Raw genomic sequence first — 18556 nt, forward strand, 5'->3', positions numbered from 1 at the left:
GCTCTTCAGCTGCCAGCAGCTCCCTGATGGGAGAAGTCCTGTAACACATGTCCTCTTCAGAAGCTGCTGTTAGCTCCTCACTGCCTGCAGAGCAGTCTGCTTCTACCACACTCTGCTCTTCTCCCTGTTACAGAAACATCAGCATGTGCTTGGGGTTAAGGTAACAGCACTGTGACAAGCATCGTGTCATCCACATCTGCTATGGTGGTTTTCTCCCTGCCTAAATCTTTCACCTGAATGTTTCACCTTGTTTCAGAGTCCAGAAACCAGCACAGTCACTGAACTGGGAGCAAATCTCAGGACTCAGAGTCCTATCAGGAGCACCCAAGGTTGCTGTCTACCTGAGCAGCTGTGGGCATGCCTGCCCTTCCACAGTGGGCACAAAAGGATGCACAGGGGTTGAGCACCAGTCCTGCAGAGCTGTGTATGGAAACATAACATGCTCATCTCTTTTTCTGAAGCACTCGCTCAGTGCTGAACCAGTGAGTGAGTACATAAATAAATGCATACCTGGCCACCTTAGAAAACTTCAGCAGCTACAGAGGCTGATTCCTCCTGTTCATGCGCCTCATGCACCAGCCTGGTAGGAATGAAACTACCATGCTGGTACATGAAGGGTATGTATCTAGTTTAAGTGTGTGCCCATTTATACCAGAAAGTGAGTTCCCTTTATGAAGGAAAGAAATCTAGTCTTAATTTTTCTACTGTTTGTCCCCTCGTAAAATCTGCTTTCATGGTGTCAAGCAAGTGTTTAGAGAGCATAAGCTGCCTGCTGGATGGAAAGACAACGTGGTTTAAAACCAGCTTAAATTAAAGAAATAAAGGCAACAAAGCTAAGAGAAGTAGTATTTTTTTTTTCTTGAAACTTTACATTGAAAATAAAATGCAGATTTTTATGAACATTTCCATGGTTTACATTTCATGTGTTACAGACAGCTAGTTGCCAGTCTTTCTGCCAGCTCAGGTTTTTATAAGATGTTGGAGTGTGTCTGACAAGCAATGTCAAATCATAATCAGAAGACAGGAATGTTTGGCAATGAGGATGATGCCATTAGAGCTGCAAGAATGAGGAGGCTGAACGAGAGCTTAGATGCAGGGGAAGCTTGGGCTGAGAAACACCCTCCATGAGCCTGCAGCAAAGGAAAGGTGGGTGGTGATGGCTCATGAGCTGCTGGAGAAAGGAGGCCAGGTTGGATGGTACTCTGAGCAACCTGGTCTAGTGGAAGCTGCCCCTCTCCACGGCAGGGGGGTTGGAACGAGTTGATCTTTAAGGTCCCTTCCAACCCAAACCATTCTATGATTCTGAGAAGAAGCAAAGTGAAGCTCTCTGGGCAGGTGTAGCTGCATGCACGCTGTGATTACCTAATGCTGGCAAAGTCTTTATGGGATTAGACAATCAGGACTCCTGCAAGCAGAGGAATGCACCCTTGAGAATTCATAAGAATTTTGAAAAAACAAGCTGTAGTCCAAAGCCACAGTAAAAACTGCAATAAACTCCAGTGAAGGCAGCACTGGATAAAGGAATAAATGTAGTGAACTTCTCAGTGTTTAGGAATGCAAGAGTTCTGCAAAGCAAGCTGTTACATAAATTGCACTTAGGTTGTAAAAAAAAAAAAAGAGAGAGAGAGAAATTGAGAAAGGAGCAGGTTAAATACATGTTATGTATCCAGTAAGAGTTTAATTACCTTGATAAGTGAAAATTATTCCATTGCTTTATGAGTGGTAAGCTTGGAGTTTGGCAATACCCAATACACACAGAATATTTTTAAGCAATGCTCTGCAAACTGTCAACAACACGTGGCTTTACAACTAAACAACCTTTGTAGACCTTTGAAAATGAGGACATCCAGTGGCTGAACGTTGTAACTGAGATTTTCATCGAGGATTTATGTCTAGGGCAGAACCTCACCAGTTATGTCAAATTTCTGCCCTTTGCAGAGACCTGAAATAGGTCGTGTGTGTAGCAAAGGCTTTTACAGAAGTCCTCTGTGCTGGGGTAAATTCTGCTTAATTAAAGGGCTCATGTTGTAACAACTGTTTGAGGCAAGCTGAGTATAACCCTGTAATACCTAGAATATTGCTTCACCTTTCTTTCTCTGCTTCCCTGTGATCATAGGCTTATGCTGTCATTTATATTAAAAAGAAAAAAAAAAGGTGCAAGCTTCCAAATCCCATCACATTTCTAGTTTGGCCTCTAGGTCTCTTATTTAGTTACAGAGAGTAAACATGGCTATGAGTTTTCAAAACCCTTAGCACCTAGCCAGTCCCTCTGGAACCAATCAGTACAGCAAGTGTCACAGATCACACTTTTTGTAATTCAGCCTTAGATGCACAGGTTTGAATATTTACACCTAGCTCCTATATTACTATAATATTTAAAGGCCAGTTGCAGTAATTAATCACAATTCCAAATACATATCGTAGGAAAGGAACTAAAATATTAATAGATCAAGTTCATGCTTTCCTGACACAACATTGCAGCAGAACATAATATATACGTTCTCAACAATGTATCACTCCAGGACAAGAATATTGTGCCTTGTATGGACTATACGAGGAACAGAAAGAAAATATGTAAAAATCAGAGTCACATCTAGAGAAAATGGGTCATTGGAGCTTTTGTACATGTACAGGCCCTGAATTCCCCTGGGGAATGGCCATATAATATCACTTGGCTATAAGCAACTTCTCACTCAACATTGGGCACTGAATTTGGCAGCTGAGAATTGCAGAACTGTGCTGAGTTTCCAGGATGAACTGGGTAAGGCCAGCAAGGAGAAAAACCCCCACCTTCTTCAAAATTGATTTTGAACTAATGTCAGTCTGAACTGTGTCTACATGCCCCAGAGTAATCCCTTGAAGATATGTCAGGTAGCCCTTCATACAATTCATATCTCTGAACCATCAAAATCAATTACTTAAAAGAAAAAGAGCACCCTGGACCTTCTTCCATCCTCCATCAATCCATTTCAACATGGAGTGCATGGTGCAGTCTGAGGGCAGAAGCTTGTGTAGTCTCCACCTTCTGCTCCCACTGTTTTTTCCTGTCTAGGCTGACTGTAGTTGCACTGATTAAGGCTCCTCACCTGGATAGATGTAACCTGCTTCTCAGTGCACTCTAATCACAGAATGACAGAACATGCTGAATTGGAAGGGACTCACAAGGAGTCCAACTCCTGGCCCTGCACAGGACCATCCCCAAGAATCACATCGTAAGCCTGAGAGCATTGTTCCAAATGCTTCTTGAACTCTGTCACCCTTGGTGCTGTGAACTCTTCCCTGGGGAGCCTGTTCCAGTGCCCAACCACCCTCTCGGTGAAGAACCTTTTTCTAATATCCAACTTAAACCTCCCCTGACACAACTTCAGGCCATTCCCTTGGGTCCTGTCACAAGTCAGCACCGAGAAGAAATCAGTGCCTGCCCCTCCTCTTCCCCTCACATGGAAGTTGTAGACTGCAATGAGGTCTCCCCTCAGTCTCCTTTTCTCCAGGCTGAACAGACTAAGTGACTGAGCAGCTCTTCATACAGCTTCCCCTCAAGGTAGACTTATCTTCTTCCCCTCTCAGAATTATCTTCTCTGTAATTTTACCAGGCACTGAAGTGACACTGACAGACCTGTCGTTTCCAGGGTCCTCCTTCTTGCCCTTCTTGAAAATCAGGACAATGTTCGCCAGCTTGCAGTCAGCTGGGACTCTCTGGATTCCCAAGACCACTCAAAAATCAAGAGAGGTTTTACAATTACATCAGCCAGCTCTTTGAGGAATCAGGATGGTTCTGTGCAGGGCTAAGGGTTGGACTTGATGATCCTCGTGGGTGCCTTCCAGCTCAGCATATTCTGTGATTCTGTGAATCCCATCAGGCCCCATAACAGGGATCCAATGTAGGGATCCAGCTGGAGCAAAAGATCCTGCACAGTTTCAGGGTTGACTGGGAGTTGATAATTCTTACAGTTATGGTCCTCCAACTCAGGGCACTGAGAGCCCCCAGTCCCTCATCCATGTTGAAGACAGAGGCAAAGAAAGCATCAAACACCTCTGCCTTGTCTCTGCCCCTGTTTGTGAGGTGACCGTCCTCATCCTGTAACAGGCCAATGATATCTCTATACTGCCTATTACCACTAATATATTGGGAAAAACTCTTTTTATTTTCCCCCACATTTCTGGCCAGCTTTGACTCCAGTTCAGTTTTGGCCATGCAGATTTTCACCCTACAATGGCAAGCAGAATCTTTGTATTCTTCCCATGTCACTTGACCTTGCTCCCACTGGGCGTACACCTTTCTTTTCTGTCTTATTTCCAAGAGAAGATCCCTGCTCAGCCAAGCCAGCCTTCTGCCTCACTTGCTTGACTTCTGACATATGGGAATTGCCTGCTCCTGTGCCCCATGGAGGTGATGTTTGAAAAGTGACCAGCACTGATGGACCCCAGCATCTGCAAAAGCATTCTCCCAAGGGACTTTAGGACCTTACTAGTTCCCTGAGAAGCCTGAAGTCTGTTCTCATGCTCAGAGTTTGCACTTTTCCTCCTGCAGACAGAGATTTTAAACTCAATCACTTCATGGTCACTATGGCCAAGACGGCCACCAATCTCCACTTCCCTCACAAGATCCACTCTGTTGACAAGCAGCAGATCAAGGAGTGCATTTTTCCAAGTCAGCTCCCTTAGGACGTGTTTCATAAAATTGTCATACAGGTGTTTTACACATCTTCTGGCCCAGGTTGTACCAGCTGTGTGATGCTCCCCGTTTATTTCTGGCAAGCTGAAGTCCTCCATAAGGACAAGGACAGTTGATTTGGATGTGTCCCTTAGCTCCTCAAAGAATAATTTTTTGGCATCATCATCCTAGCTGAGAGGTCTATAGTAGACTCCCACGATGACATTTGCATTATTTGTTTGCCCTGCATTATTTGTTTGCCCCTTGATTCTTAAGTGTAAGTTGATGTTACTGCACCTTGTCCTACTCTCCCCTGCTCTCCCTCTCTTGTGGCAGCCAGCAGTAATGCTCATGCAGGCACATCATACCCAGTTCAGGCAAGCCAATTCAAGTGGAATCCAATCCAGCCATTGCTAGTAGCTGTATGTGCTCTCTGAACAACTTCAGTTCCCAATTCCACGGAACAAGTACCAATTCAATACAGTTTTCATCAGTTGCATGTTTTTAGACTTTTGCATGTTTTAAACACTTTCAGTTTAGGCTTAAACCACTAAGACGGTGAGTTATGTTAGGCTTATACCACTGTGTCGGAAACTGAACCCAGTGCCCTTATGATCAGCAAAAGAGAGGGTGTAGCCTTGAAACTCCCCAGCAAGATAATTCTCTCACACTTTGCTAGGGTTCTTGCAGCCAAGCTCAGCCTAGACCACCAGTCAGAGGGCTTCAGGTTGTTCTTGGCCATCCTAAGCCACTCTTCAGCCTAAATGTCTCTACTTACAGACTTCTGCTAAAAAAAGAAAAAGCTATTCTCCTTCACCTCCCCTTCCCCAAGCTCTCCTGTGCATTGGTCACAGCCGCAGGGTAAGGTCAAGCTTGCTGATCCTGTGGGAAATTAAACCAGTATGAAAAGACAGCCAAGTTTTTTATGTCATTGGTTTTGAATGCTGAATCAACATAGCATATACTACATGAGCATTAGATCTGATTCAAGAAAGGAGGTGTAAATGTTTCGTCAGCAGTTTGGGAGTCTATTTTTACAAATTTGGCTCACTGTTTAGTCAGAAAAACACTCAGCTTGGTGCAAAGGAGGTGCCAGGAACATACAGCAAGAGAGGAAAGACTATATTCTTGCCAGTTTTGATCAGCTCACATTGTTATATCTTAGACTTAAAAATTTAACAGCTTTATCATTTGGCAACTATGTTTAGAGCTCATAAAATAAAACCGTGAGCAAAAAGCATGCTGAGCAGTACCAGAAACTTACTTTCTTTGAAGGAGAGCGGTAGTGTTCACAGACCGACTCTTCCAGGATTACAACACATTTTTCTTCTCTGGCTTGGGGCTTATGAAGAGTAGAATGAGAATCCCATCATGGATTTCTGCACCCTCATATTAAAGGTGTGATAGGCAGCATTTGGGGTGGCCATGCTTGCTGGCTAACAGCATATAAACTCCTTCTGGCTTTCATACATTGTAATGTGGAAGCAAAGAGCATGAGTGAGAAACTCAGGTCATTTTTCTCCCTATGACTCTTAGTGTTCTCTAGTATCTTATATATTTTCTGGACCATTAGTGTCATACTCAGCTACTTATCTGATTTTGTTTATTGTTAAAAATTACATTGTACTGGGAACAGACACTGAAACCAGTGCACTAAGCAAAGTCAAGTCAAGGTTCCCAGTCAAACTGAATTATCTGACTTTCCTCTTTGTTCCTCTGTAAAGGTTATTTTAATTACATAAACTTCACAGAGAAGCTGAAGAGCACCTAAATTACAGACAGCAGGCAGGGACAGGTGGGGATAGTGGCTTAGAACTCTGAGAGGTGTTGCAACCTGTGCTGTAACATAAGAGAATTGGCAAAGCAACTGAATATCAATACTGGGAGCTTTGGAGTGTTTTTCTTCCTACAACAGCACTGTGGTATGTTTTTGACATAGAGCCCTACCAGCACACAAGAACTTCATCCTGAAATTAGAGAGAGCTTTTACATTAGCTTAGTCTTATGGCTAGATTGTCCTGGCTTTTTATAAGGTATCTGCATTTCATTGAATTCATCATGAATGCAACCACAAAGCATGCACTTATTTCTCCAGAGGCTACCTTAGATTATATGTTGACAAATTATATATTGACAGATTATATAGTGACAAGTAACTCATCCTTGCATTCCTTTCACCAGCCCACCAGACAGAAACCGCACAGCACACTGTTCTCACAGGCTGAGAACAACAAAACAACATTAGTTCCCGTTCACATGTTTAATTTGCTTTCAAAATGCCTGTTTTCAGCTGAGAGGCGTAAGGGCAAAAATATTCTCATCCTTTGTACTTCAGGGAGGAAAAAAAATGTGTAAGTATGTAAGTGTAGTGAGTTTCTGTGGCTCAGTTTTGGTAGTGGGGGGAGGGCTACAGAGGTGGCTTCTGTTAGAAGCTGCCAGAAGCGTCCCCTGTCCCGTGGAGCCAATGCCAGCCAGCTCCAGGACGGGCTTCCTGCCACTGGCCAAGGCCGAGTCAATCAGGAGTGATAGTAACGCCTCTGTAATAACATATTTAAGAACAGAAGATTGTTGTGCAGAAAGAATTCCAGCCAGGAAAGAGCAGAGTGAGAACATGGGAACAACAAGGCAGACACCAAGGTCAGTACAGAAGGAGGGGGAGGAGATGCTCCAGGTGCCAGAGCTGAGGCCCTGCAGCCCGTGGTGCAGACCATGGTGGAGCAGCTGTGCCCCTGCAGCCCATGGAGGACGATCGGGGTGCAGAGACCCACCTGCAGCCCATGGAGGAGCCCATGCTGGAGCAGGTGGATGCATGAAGGAGGCTGTGACCCCGTGGCAGGCCCAAGGCAGAGCAGGGTCCTGCCAGACCTGCAGCCCATGCAGAGGGAAGCCCACGCTGGAGCAGGTTTTTCCCAGGTAGGACTTGTGGCCCCTGTGGGGGACCCATGTCAGTACAGCTCATTTGTGAAGGACTGCACCCCATGGAGAAGTGATCCACAGGACAGCAGTTTGGGAAGAACTGTTGCCTGAGGGATGGACTCAATGTTGGAGAGGTCCATCAAGGACTGTCTCCCATGGGAGGGACCCCACAGGAGCAGGGGAAAGACTCCTCTCTCCCAGCAGTGGCAGAAACAACAACTGGCCATAACCCCCATTCCCTGTCCCCCTGCACCGCTGGGGGGGAGGAGGGAGAACATGGAAGGAAGGAGGGGTGGGGATTATTTCTCATTCTTTTGCTCTTATCCTGTTAGTAATACATTTAAGTAAAATCCCCACTTTGAGTCTGTTTTGTCCATGAAAATAATCAGTAAGTGACCTCTCCCAGCTGTTAACTCATGAATCCTTACCTGGTTTTTTTTTCTCTCCTCTATCCAGTTGCAGAGGGAGAGTGAGAGAGTGGCTTTAGTGGGTACCTGGCATCTGGCTACGGTCAACCCTCTACAGTAAGTTAAAAAACAACAGCAAATATGTATTTTGATTTTCCCAACAGTGAAAACTTTATAGAGCCATTACTGATATAAGAAGCAACCTCAGATGTCTGTAGAGGTGACTAAACACTCCCCCTCCCTCCACGCTGTATGGTACAAAACTATTCTTTTCAGTTAAAAACACAGAAAAAGTTATGTAGCACCCATGCCTCATCCTCTACAGCATAAAAATTTGAATAAATAAATCCATATTCTCCTCTAATACAAACTAGATGCTACAACATCAGCATTTTCTCTGTGTCAGCCTAAGCCAGTGATCTGGATCTAACCCAGCTGTCTGTAATAAAACAGAAAATATAAGGCAGAGAATTACTGTCTGTTTCCCACTGAAGTTTGAAAATAGTAAGGCAACATACACTGTGTTTTGAAGATATTCATCTATACTTTACTAGAGGAGCTTGCAATTTTGAAGTCCTACTGAATACTAACTACGTTTACTGTATTGAAAAATAACAGATGTACATTGCAGAGCTTTGTTTGCAGTTTGGTGATAGTGGATTTTTTTATTGGATTTAATGGACTGTGAATATTGCAATTCGTCTGACTGTCTGAGTGCATATTGCCATTCCTGTTTCTCAAGTTCCAGCATAAATTTTCTAGAATAAATCCCAAATGCTGCATATTAGCACAGATTTAAATGGTTCATCTTCACAGCTATTGAGCGCTGACCAGTTACGGAAACAGCCTTCACATTTGCCAGGGCTACTTGTCCGCTGATACTCATTCTGCTCAAACACAGGCACTACACAGACATTAATAACAAGACAGGATCTCGCCCTGATGCTCAGAAAACAGATTCTGAAGGGATTATCCAACCAATGGAAAATTAGTTTTTTCTACTTTAATCTGCATGCCCTCCCCCACCCATCCACCGCAGTGTTTAGAGTCAACATCTCCACTCAGATGTATTCTCCAATCAAAGTCCAGAGAATTCCAGTGGATGAGTCCTAATAACATTCCTATAAAGTAAGCATTTCCACCTCTCTGTCCTGGCAGCATTGGGTTTCTCTAACTTTCTGAAACACCCATTTTGATATAAGCTTTGTCTCACACAAGCAAGAGATTTTTAGATGATCTAACGTTTTAGATGATCTAACAAACTGTTCTATTTAGATCACATAAAAAGAGGATAAGTATAAAGAGCCAAGGGGCTCCCCATGAAGAGAAGCAGTGAGTCTTACAGTCTGTACACAAATGCTTTATGGCATATCTTGAAACTCATGTCACTCTCCTTCAACTTTTTGTGCTTAATTTTCCATAGTGGAAAGTGGCAGGCCATTAGCAGCACACTCATGAGAATTGCTAACACATCCAGAATGAAACCTGGAGGTTAGCTGCCTGCCACAGCCATGCTGCCAGTCACTGGGCTGTACCACAGGGACTGATGTGACAAGGGGACGTATTTTATGTAGCCCACACGTAAAATGATGGAGCTCTTGGAAAGCACTTGAGGAAGTCTCCCCTCTAGCAAGTCTTTATCTTTTTTAACAGGACAAGAAGTGACACCTGATTAAAGATGCAAGCTCAGACACTGATCTCTGTCTTTGCAGATTGCTACACCAAGGCCACCAGAGCCATGCATGGTCTTGTATGGAGATCAATGTAGCTACTGCTGCTCTGAAGTATCTTTTTTTTTTTAAAGTCCTATTTTCAAAAACAGGAACTGAAATTGAACTTTCTAAACATGAATTTGAAGCATCTGCTTTGGGGAACACAAGCACCTATTTCACACTTAGCGACAAATCAGCAAGTCAAAGTGCAAAGAAAACAAATTTAGCAGACTGAAAAGTATGAACATTTACTTGAAGACAGCAGACACATCCTCATTTTTGAGCACATCGACAGCATCCTGATTATTTTGGGATACATTAGCAAGGAACAGCTGTGTCTCTGTAACTAGGAAGCCTTAACTTCCTGTTGGAGCTCTATGAAAAATAAAAGATGCCACTGGAAATACATTTATGGAGTTATCTGTGATGGGGAATAGGGAATGGTTTCAATGTTGGACTGTGGTGACACCTCTGAAAGTAAGAGAAAAGCATGCATATGCAACACAAAAGAAGGTAGAATATACACACTAGGGCTTCTTGCAGAGACTTTCCTCTGTGCGGTGTTGCATGGCTGTATTGCATCAGGAGCTGAAGGAGGAAGGGTTGTGATAAAAAGAAGAAGCAGACAGACAGGCTGTAGGATATGGGTGAACAGAGGAGGTTCTGGAGAGAGGCAGGTAAGGACATAGCATAGGTTAATTAACTGGAAATGCCAGCAGGCTCTGGGTGAAAAAGAGAACCAAAAATCGCCTTACTCGATGTTACTAGGAAAGCTGGCAAGGCAAACGGCTACATTAGCATTTTGGATGACAGACTGAAAAAAACTTGTATTATTATTGTCCTCTCAGAGGCTTCTCTGATTTTTAAGGTTTTTCATGTTTGTGGCTTGGCATCTATCTCGAGGAAATAAACCCTCTGAGCTGCACACCAACATTCTCGGAAATGGGCTGTTAAGGAGGAAATGACCCAAACCATAACTTGCCTGAAAGAATTACAGAGTAAAACTGTACCCAGCTTTGGGAGGAACACAGGGGTCTAGGTCTCACAGCCACTTCTTGCAGCTCTTGAACCCCTCTGTAACAACTCTTCCCAGGCCACAGAGCAGTCACCATGAAGGATGGACAAGCAGGGACAGGAGCCGTGCCTCAAGGGCAGGAGGTGGGATGCACAGCACCTGCCTGACTCTTTACCACTCTCATCACTGTGCTCTTGTAGTGAGACTGTTATCTTTCTGCTGTCAAAATTCTTGCCAAATTCTGTTGCCTGGCAACTACTTTAAAAGGCCCAATAGCCCTTAAATGTAGGTAAGCAGGATGTATCTCAGAGTACAGTAAGGAAAAGGCAGTTCTCTGTTGTCTTCCCATAGGTAAAAGCCCCAACTTCCCCCAGTAACAGCACGCTGGTAGCTACAGGGAGGTGGGAGCCAGGCACTGCTGGGAGAAGGCAGGGAATAACGGATGGGCATCCACGTGGAGAGTCAGCACCCAAGCAAAACCATCTTTTCTCTTATGGTAACAGTAGTGCCATGGGAAATTGCCATTCTTTGAGAATTATAGTGATTCATTCCCAGAAGAAAGGCATTATTCTCAATATAATTCAACAGATTATTATAAATGATGAGTGAGAGATGAAGCTTCGTGTTGCAGAGCAATGAGAAAAATACTGGTAGGAAGAGTGGTTGTCTTGTCCCCAACCAGCTCAAGATCTCAGTGGCTTTTAACCACTGAGAACCAAGAAGAATGTAAACCACTGTGCTGATCAGAACAGCACCAAAAACATAGCCTGTCACATCCTTGGTTTTTCCCTAAATTGTCAAGAAAGATCCTTCTTATGTGCCGTAAGTGCCATAATTTTGAGAAAACTATACTGTGCTTTCAATGTTTTACATCGACTTATACGCAAAATATAGCTCAGTCTTACTCAAACCATTTAGAAAAATGCTTCATACATTATGCATAAGTTCTTCCGCAAAGCTCTTGATACAGATTGTAGAAAAACAAGATACACTGTCATCTGAGTGCTGAAAGTTTTTATAACACTGAATGATTAAATAACTTCATAGTAAAACAAACTCTAAGGTTTTCTTGAGGAAAATCTTCCTTAAACCTCTCTTGCTAGGCAAGCCAAAGATTGGAGTTCTCAGTAATGAAAAACATGTTGCTGTGCCAAACAGCAGAGGAAACACAGACACAGCTTACTGCAGCTCTCTAGATCAGGAAATTTCTGGAAAAGGCATTCAATAGAGACCAGGGACAGTAGGGACCAGTACCTTGCTAAGAGTGTTATATTTCAACATCTGTTAAACACCACTTTTATGATCCCAGGCAACTCTGAACTTGTGTGAAATCTGCTGCTCCAGCTGAATCCCTGGAAGTCTCTGGAGCCTGCTAGGATTCGTCTAAGAATACTCAAAAAGCCGACTGATGTCATTACAAGGCCTCTCTCAAAGATTTTTGAACAGTCTTGGGAACCTCAAGAGGTCCCAGTTGACTAGAAGTTGGCTAACATTGTCCTAGTTTTCAAAAAGAGTAGGAAGGGTGACCTTGGAAACTACAGGACTGTCAGTGTCACTTCAGTGCCTGGTAAAGTTACAGAGAAGATAATTCTGGGAGGTATTGAAAAACACTTGAAGGACAACACAGCCATTGGTCACAGCCAGCATGGCTTCATGGGGGGGAAAGTCCTGCTTATCAAACCAGATTTCCTTTTACAACAAGGTAACCCACCTAGATGATCAAGGGAAGCCAGTTGAAGCAATCTTCATGGATTTCAGTAAAGCTTTTGATACTGCCTCTCACAGTATCCTTCTGGACAAAATGTCCAGCACACATCATATGATGGGTAAACAGCTGGTTCACAGCTTGGGCATGAAGAGTTACACTGAATGGAGTAAGATCAGACTGGCAACTGGTCACTAATAGAGTTCCACAGGGCTCCATCCTCAGCCCAGTTGTCTTCAACATCTTCATAAATTACTTGGATGCAGAACTTGAAGGTATACTAAGTTTGCCAGTGATACTAAATCGGACGGAGCTGTTGACTCCCTCAAAGGCAGAGAGGCCCTGCAGAGAGACATAGACAAATTAGAGGGCTAGGTAATCACCAACCCTGTGAAGTCCAACGGGGGAAAGTGATGGATTCTGCACCTTACCAAAGAAAGGAATTTGAAACAATGCCAGCTGATTAATCAGCTGGTGATCAACTTCCAGGTCACAACAAAATCATGTGGCACAGGGCAGAGATCTCTTTGTTATAATGAGGTGCCCACTATATTGATTTTGCCTTTTCAAAGCCACAGAGAGTAATTATCTCCTTTCCTGTAGAGGGATTGGTACCTCACCTCAGAGCCTCTGATATTCATCCCTCAGCTGCAGAAGCAAACTCAGGTTTCAGGCTTTCTGGAAACCTGGAGGAGCTGCTTTGTGAATAAGCCTTTGGGACTTCTCTACAACATTTCATTCTCTCCGTGCTTTTCTAAATACCTAAGCCGAGAACTTAGCTGTCAGCTCTGCTCCAGGGTGATACTAATGCTCTGAAAAGTCACACCTTAATGCACCACTTTAGTGTTTCTCTAAAATTTTAGAAAGACTAATTATCTAACTTTCAGAATGAGAGGTCTGAAAGCATTGAAAAGCACATCAACACAGGTAACCATGAGAAAATGTGTTTTGCAGAGACCTGACTACAGCACATCCGTGGGAGAGAAAAGCTGAGAACTCTGAGCACTGTGAAGAGCTGTAAGCAGGAAAAGTGCCATGTCTGGTGAAAGGAACTTACATAATACACGGAGCTAGGTAGCACAAGGAAAAGTGCTTCAACTTTTTCCCCTCAGAGAGGTCAGCATCTTGACAGGAGCGACTATTGCTTCCCAGTCTGGTCTCGGTAGCTTTTTCCCCCTCCTGCAGGGTAGACTCCTTCCTTCTTCCAGAGGCCAGGAGCCATTTAATCCTCTTCAGTTCTGGCTGAGCAGCTTATTTTCCCACTTCTGCAAGCAGCATCTCTTCTTTTGCAGCCTCAGCAATTCCATAAACATTAAGGGATAGGGCCTGGAGGTGTGGTAAAGAGCTTTGTCTACTGCTTGGATACCCATTTGCAGTTCTGTAGGAGGACAGCTAAGGAAGATTTTCCAGAGCTGTTCAGCCCTCTCCCTGAGCAAATGCCATTTTTAGGCCTGTCACCAGGGATAAGAAGAGGCAACCTCTTTGTAAACAGAGTTCACAAAACATACGCTGCCAAAGACTTCCACCAGCGCTTCCCACAACAAACACACCATTTAGGGCTTAAGCTACAAAGATGACATTCATGACTTTGTATTTTGACATTTAAAGCAGGGATTTTAAAGTCCTGCAATTTGAAGGGAAAAAACAACAAAAACCCAACATTCTGCATTATCTTGACCAGAAGGGAAATGCTTTGGGGGCTGTAGGGAAGAATTGTTCATATAGGAATTACTGACAAAGCAAAAAAAAAAAAAAAAATCATAGTATGTTTGGTCTGTAAACTAAGACCATTTCTGCCATAGATGGTGAACCAGGAAAGTAAGCTACTCCTTCAAGCTCCTCCTCTTTCCTCCCTTGCCTGGTAGAATTAAGCTTCCCACAAGCACACATCGTCAATCTGGAGAGAACTAGACATTCCTCCAATGGCAATAACTAGTTACAACTGCAGCAAAACAATCTTGATAAATTCGACCTCTATTCAGTGGCTGGGCTGGCTGCAAGGGGAGACAGTAGGCTGTCTAACCAGTGCCTTCAATTACCCACTCAAAGGCCTCTCCTGTTTTTACAGGAAGGGCAGAGAGAGGAAATAATGCAAATAAAAGAATAAGGCAACTCTCACTGGTTGTTTTGGGGTTTTGTTGAGTGGTGGTTTGTTTTTTCCCCAAAGCAGTATATCTAGGACTATTCTCTTACTTATCAATCCATCAACAGTTTTCACCACACTAAATCCCGGCACAGGCATTTTCCTGAGCTTTCAGATGGCAAGTCAGAGATCTGGCCTGTGTGAGAAGACTTCTTTTCCCTCTGCTGAGGTTTTCCTGTGACTACCAGAAATCCTCAGAAATCCCCAGTTACCAGACAGCCAACAGCATCATGGTCAGAGCTGCAACAACCTCCCTGCTCACAGGGATCCCAGCTGTGCCTTGCTTTGACAGCAGCTCAAATACTGATCCCTGGAACAGCAACTACTGACAACAGTTTGCATAGGGCAGTACACAGATGTCTATGAATTCTTCCAGAATAATCATGCCAAACCTTACATCCCTTTTTGGCTTTGGCCCAGGACTTAAGCTAACATTTCAATGCCTACATGGTCCCTAAGAAGAGCTTAGCTCCTGGAACTCACATGCCTTCTGAGCAGGGTCTCATAAGATCAAATGCTTCACCTCAAAACTGTTTTCTTCCTCTTGCCACAGGGACTGTTTAGATGGCAGCATCATGTATCTTCCTTTTTCAAGTGGTATAGCAGTCAGGCCAAGCTTTTTTCTTGGGCCCAACCACTAACAGGATGAAAAATGTTCATGAATGCTATGAAGTAAATATTGTCAGGAAGTGGAAAGTGGTTTCTGTGCTTGAAATGGACAGTTCAAGAAGAAAGGAAATATTATCCATTTGTGGTCTTTTCCACAACAGCAGGGCTTTCCTTTTGTGACCATATTTTTCTCCCATTACTTACCTAATTTGCCAGAAATTAATATGGAACTTGCTTATCACACCTGGAGGGAAAAGCATTATGCTGCTGGGATGCAAGGCTCCAGAGATACTGCTGGATTACAAGCTGCAATGTGTTTAAGGAAGAGAAGGCCATCGTGCACTCATGACATGTAGCCTTTCTTTGAAAATAGTCCCTAATCTGAGAGGGATTGGGTCTCTTTGATGGGATGGCAACCAGACTGCAGAGTATGTAACAAAACCAACCAAACATCTTTCGCACATCCAACAGAAGGAAAGTCATCTGCCTCAGGCCAATATACTGATACCATGTACTGTTAGGTATGTCAGATGCCAAGAACACAGAGATCCAGCAATAATTCCTCTTTACTGGAGTAAGTGTATATAGGGATGCAAGGCAGGAAACTGCAGAAGCACATTAGTGTTCTAGTTCAGATGAAAAGGATATGCTTTTAAAATAAGCTTTGAGTTTACCTCCATATATGATCTCTATTGTGTCATCAAGCAGTGTCAAACCCCAAAAACAAGACTGCTCACAAATTAACTGGGAGATACATTCCCAGAGCACCCTAACACACTGCGGCTTCAAGTGGGCATTAGTCCATAGGAATAGACCACAGTACACCTGAAGCAAAAGAAAAACCCTAACCTAAAGTGTGTGTAGCACCAACTACTTTACAATAAAGAGATTTGCTTGCCTACAGTATTTTCTAATATAGAAATTGTCAGGACATCAAGCTGATCCTATGAGTACCCTTCTACATATCTCTTACTAGAGCTGTATCTAGAGTCTTTGAAGTGAGAGAAATAGAGAAGATGAAATGAAAGCCAAGTCAAAATTGAAGTCAAATTTGCCCTCCACATAACTCTGCTACCACTGCTGAGGACAGAAAAAGAGTTATCTCCAATCAACAAATGTAAATCTACTAGTTAAAACAACTATTTATCCTTCAGGCCCCTACGGGGACACTCCTGTCATCTGCATCTGTTCCAAATGGCTACAGCTGTGTTCTCTAATGCCAGAGCCTAAAAGAAGACTTTGTCTTTTCTTACACAAAAGGATACCATCAACAACTACAGTCAAAAAAAAAAGAGTTTTTTAGCAAAAAAAAAAAAAACCAAAACAAAAAACTAACCACAAAAAACCTCCAAAAACAAAACTACCAATAAAACTGCCCCTTGAACGATTCACATCACAACAGTTTGTATCAACTTGATACAAACCTCCAGCTGAATTGAGCTTCTGCCACCAATTGATTAGCAACTCTATGATGACCAGAGGTGTCTGGGGGACAAGGAGTGGTGTAGCAGTAAACCTGCATTACATGGGAAAACTGTTGTTTAAACATGTCTTAAAATGGCTTTTTGTGGTCTCTTTGCAAACATATGCTTCTTCTTCCCAACACCCCCCATAACAAGTGTTATCCCATGCAAGAATGTCCTGAGAAGGTGTCCTAAGGTGTTTCTCATTGGACCTTGTTAACCCCTTCCTGTGATTGGGTGTTCCTGTGAGCCCCTTGAGACTTCTCATTGGTTACTCGGTGAGTCCTCCTAACCCTATAAATGTAAACCCCCAGCAATAAACTCTCTCTTGCCTCCTCTCCAGGTCAGTGTGCTGTCTCTGTGCCTGCCATGAGAACACGTGGGTGGAAAGAGGGGAGAGCACCTCTCCCCTCCAGGCTCAGGACCTGAAGAAACCCCTGATGCTGGAGTTCCCTTTCCCTATCCACCTCAAGCCGTCAGAAATGGTTCCTCAGATGGAAATGGAACTAGAACTGGGCCACCCCACACCATGGGGGGAAAGGGATCCAGAGAGTGGGTCACTGGCCATTCAGCCAGATTTAAGTCCTGTAAAGTATGTTTCTGGGATGAACCCTCCAGATGGGTATGACAGATGTTGCATTACCTCTCCTACTAGTCAATGCTTCTTTTGATCCTAGAAACAGAGAAAGCTCCACACAGTGTATCCTGATTAACACACCTGTTTTCAACTTTTATTCTTTTTAGTACAACTATAACACATGGATAAAAACACAACACAGTAGCACACCTGCTGACTTCAAATCCTCTATAAATAGGGCATTTGCACAAGCTGTTACGTATAGGTGATTATGTTACATGACTGTCAAAGTAATTTTTAGTAGCTGTTATTTTCTGAGCTACTTGTAATGCCCAACATATAGAGGATGGTGAGGAAACTCACACATAAGGTGTTGTAAGAATCTGCAAGTGGTTTCATGACAAACTTACTCTGTGCTTCATGAGGAGTTCTAACATGCCAAATCCTATGGAAGTACAAAGGAAGACACAAGACCTACTTGCAACTACTGAGTGCAGTCTTTCCATAGAAAGAGTTCCTCTAAGCCATGCCTTCAAGGCAAAGTCAGGCTTACAATTCATGCAAGTGAACTGGTTTAGAGGAAACTACAAAGATGTATCTCATTTCTAAAAGTAAACCCATTCATAGATTAATCCCAAGTTGCAGCAGTCCCTAACTCTTGAAAGGACAGCTATTCAAGATCAAATAGCTTTTCAAATTTGAACACAAAAGGCTGTGAGGTTGTAGCCTCTTCATGACAGGCTGAGAGCAGCAGATCAGTGTATAGCATGTTTTCTTTCATCTCCACACTTATGCAAATGTGTATATAGAATCGTAGAATCACAGAATTGTTAAGTTGGAAAAGACCTTGAAGATCATTAATGTCCAAAAAGACCTTGAAGATCATTAATGTCCAACTGTTAACCAAGCACTCTGGTCCCCAAGTGCCACAAATACATGTTTTAAGCAACTCCAGGGATGGTAACACAAGCACTTCTCTGGGCAGCCTCTTCCAGTACTTGACAAGCCCTTGAATGAAGAAATTTTGCCTATTTATCTAATCTAACCCTTCACTGGTGCAATTTGAGGCCATTTCCCATTTCACTGTAACTTGGGAAAAGGGACCAACCCTTACCTGTCTACAACCTCCTTTCAAGTAGTTGTAGAGGACAATAAGGTCTCCCCCGCAGCCTCCTTTTCTCTGGACTAAATGACTCCAGTTCCCTCAGCTGTTCCTCAGAAAATTTGTGCTCCACACCCTTCACCATCATAACTGATAAGTACACCACCTATAAGAGCCCATATAAGCTGATTTTTCATTAGTGTGTACTGACCTTATTTAAACTCAAGAAAGAAAGCAGCACTATGAAAGGACT

This window comes from Pipra filicauda, unplaced genomic scaffold (assembly GCF_003945595.2).
Source record: "Pipra filicauda isolate LSUMZ 115617 unplaced genomic scaffold, ASM394559v2 scaffold200_size1382263_pilon, whole genome shotgun sequence".
NCBI classification, from domain to species: domain Eukaryota; kingdom Metazoa; phylum Chordata; class Aves; order Passeriformes; family Pipridae; genus Pipra; species Pipra filicauda.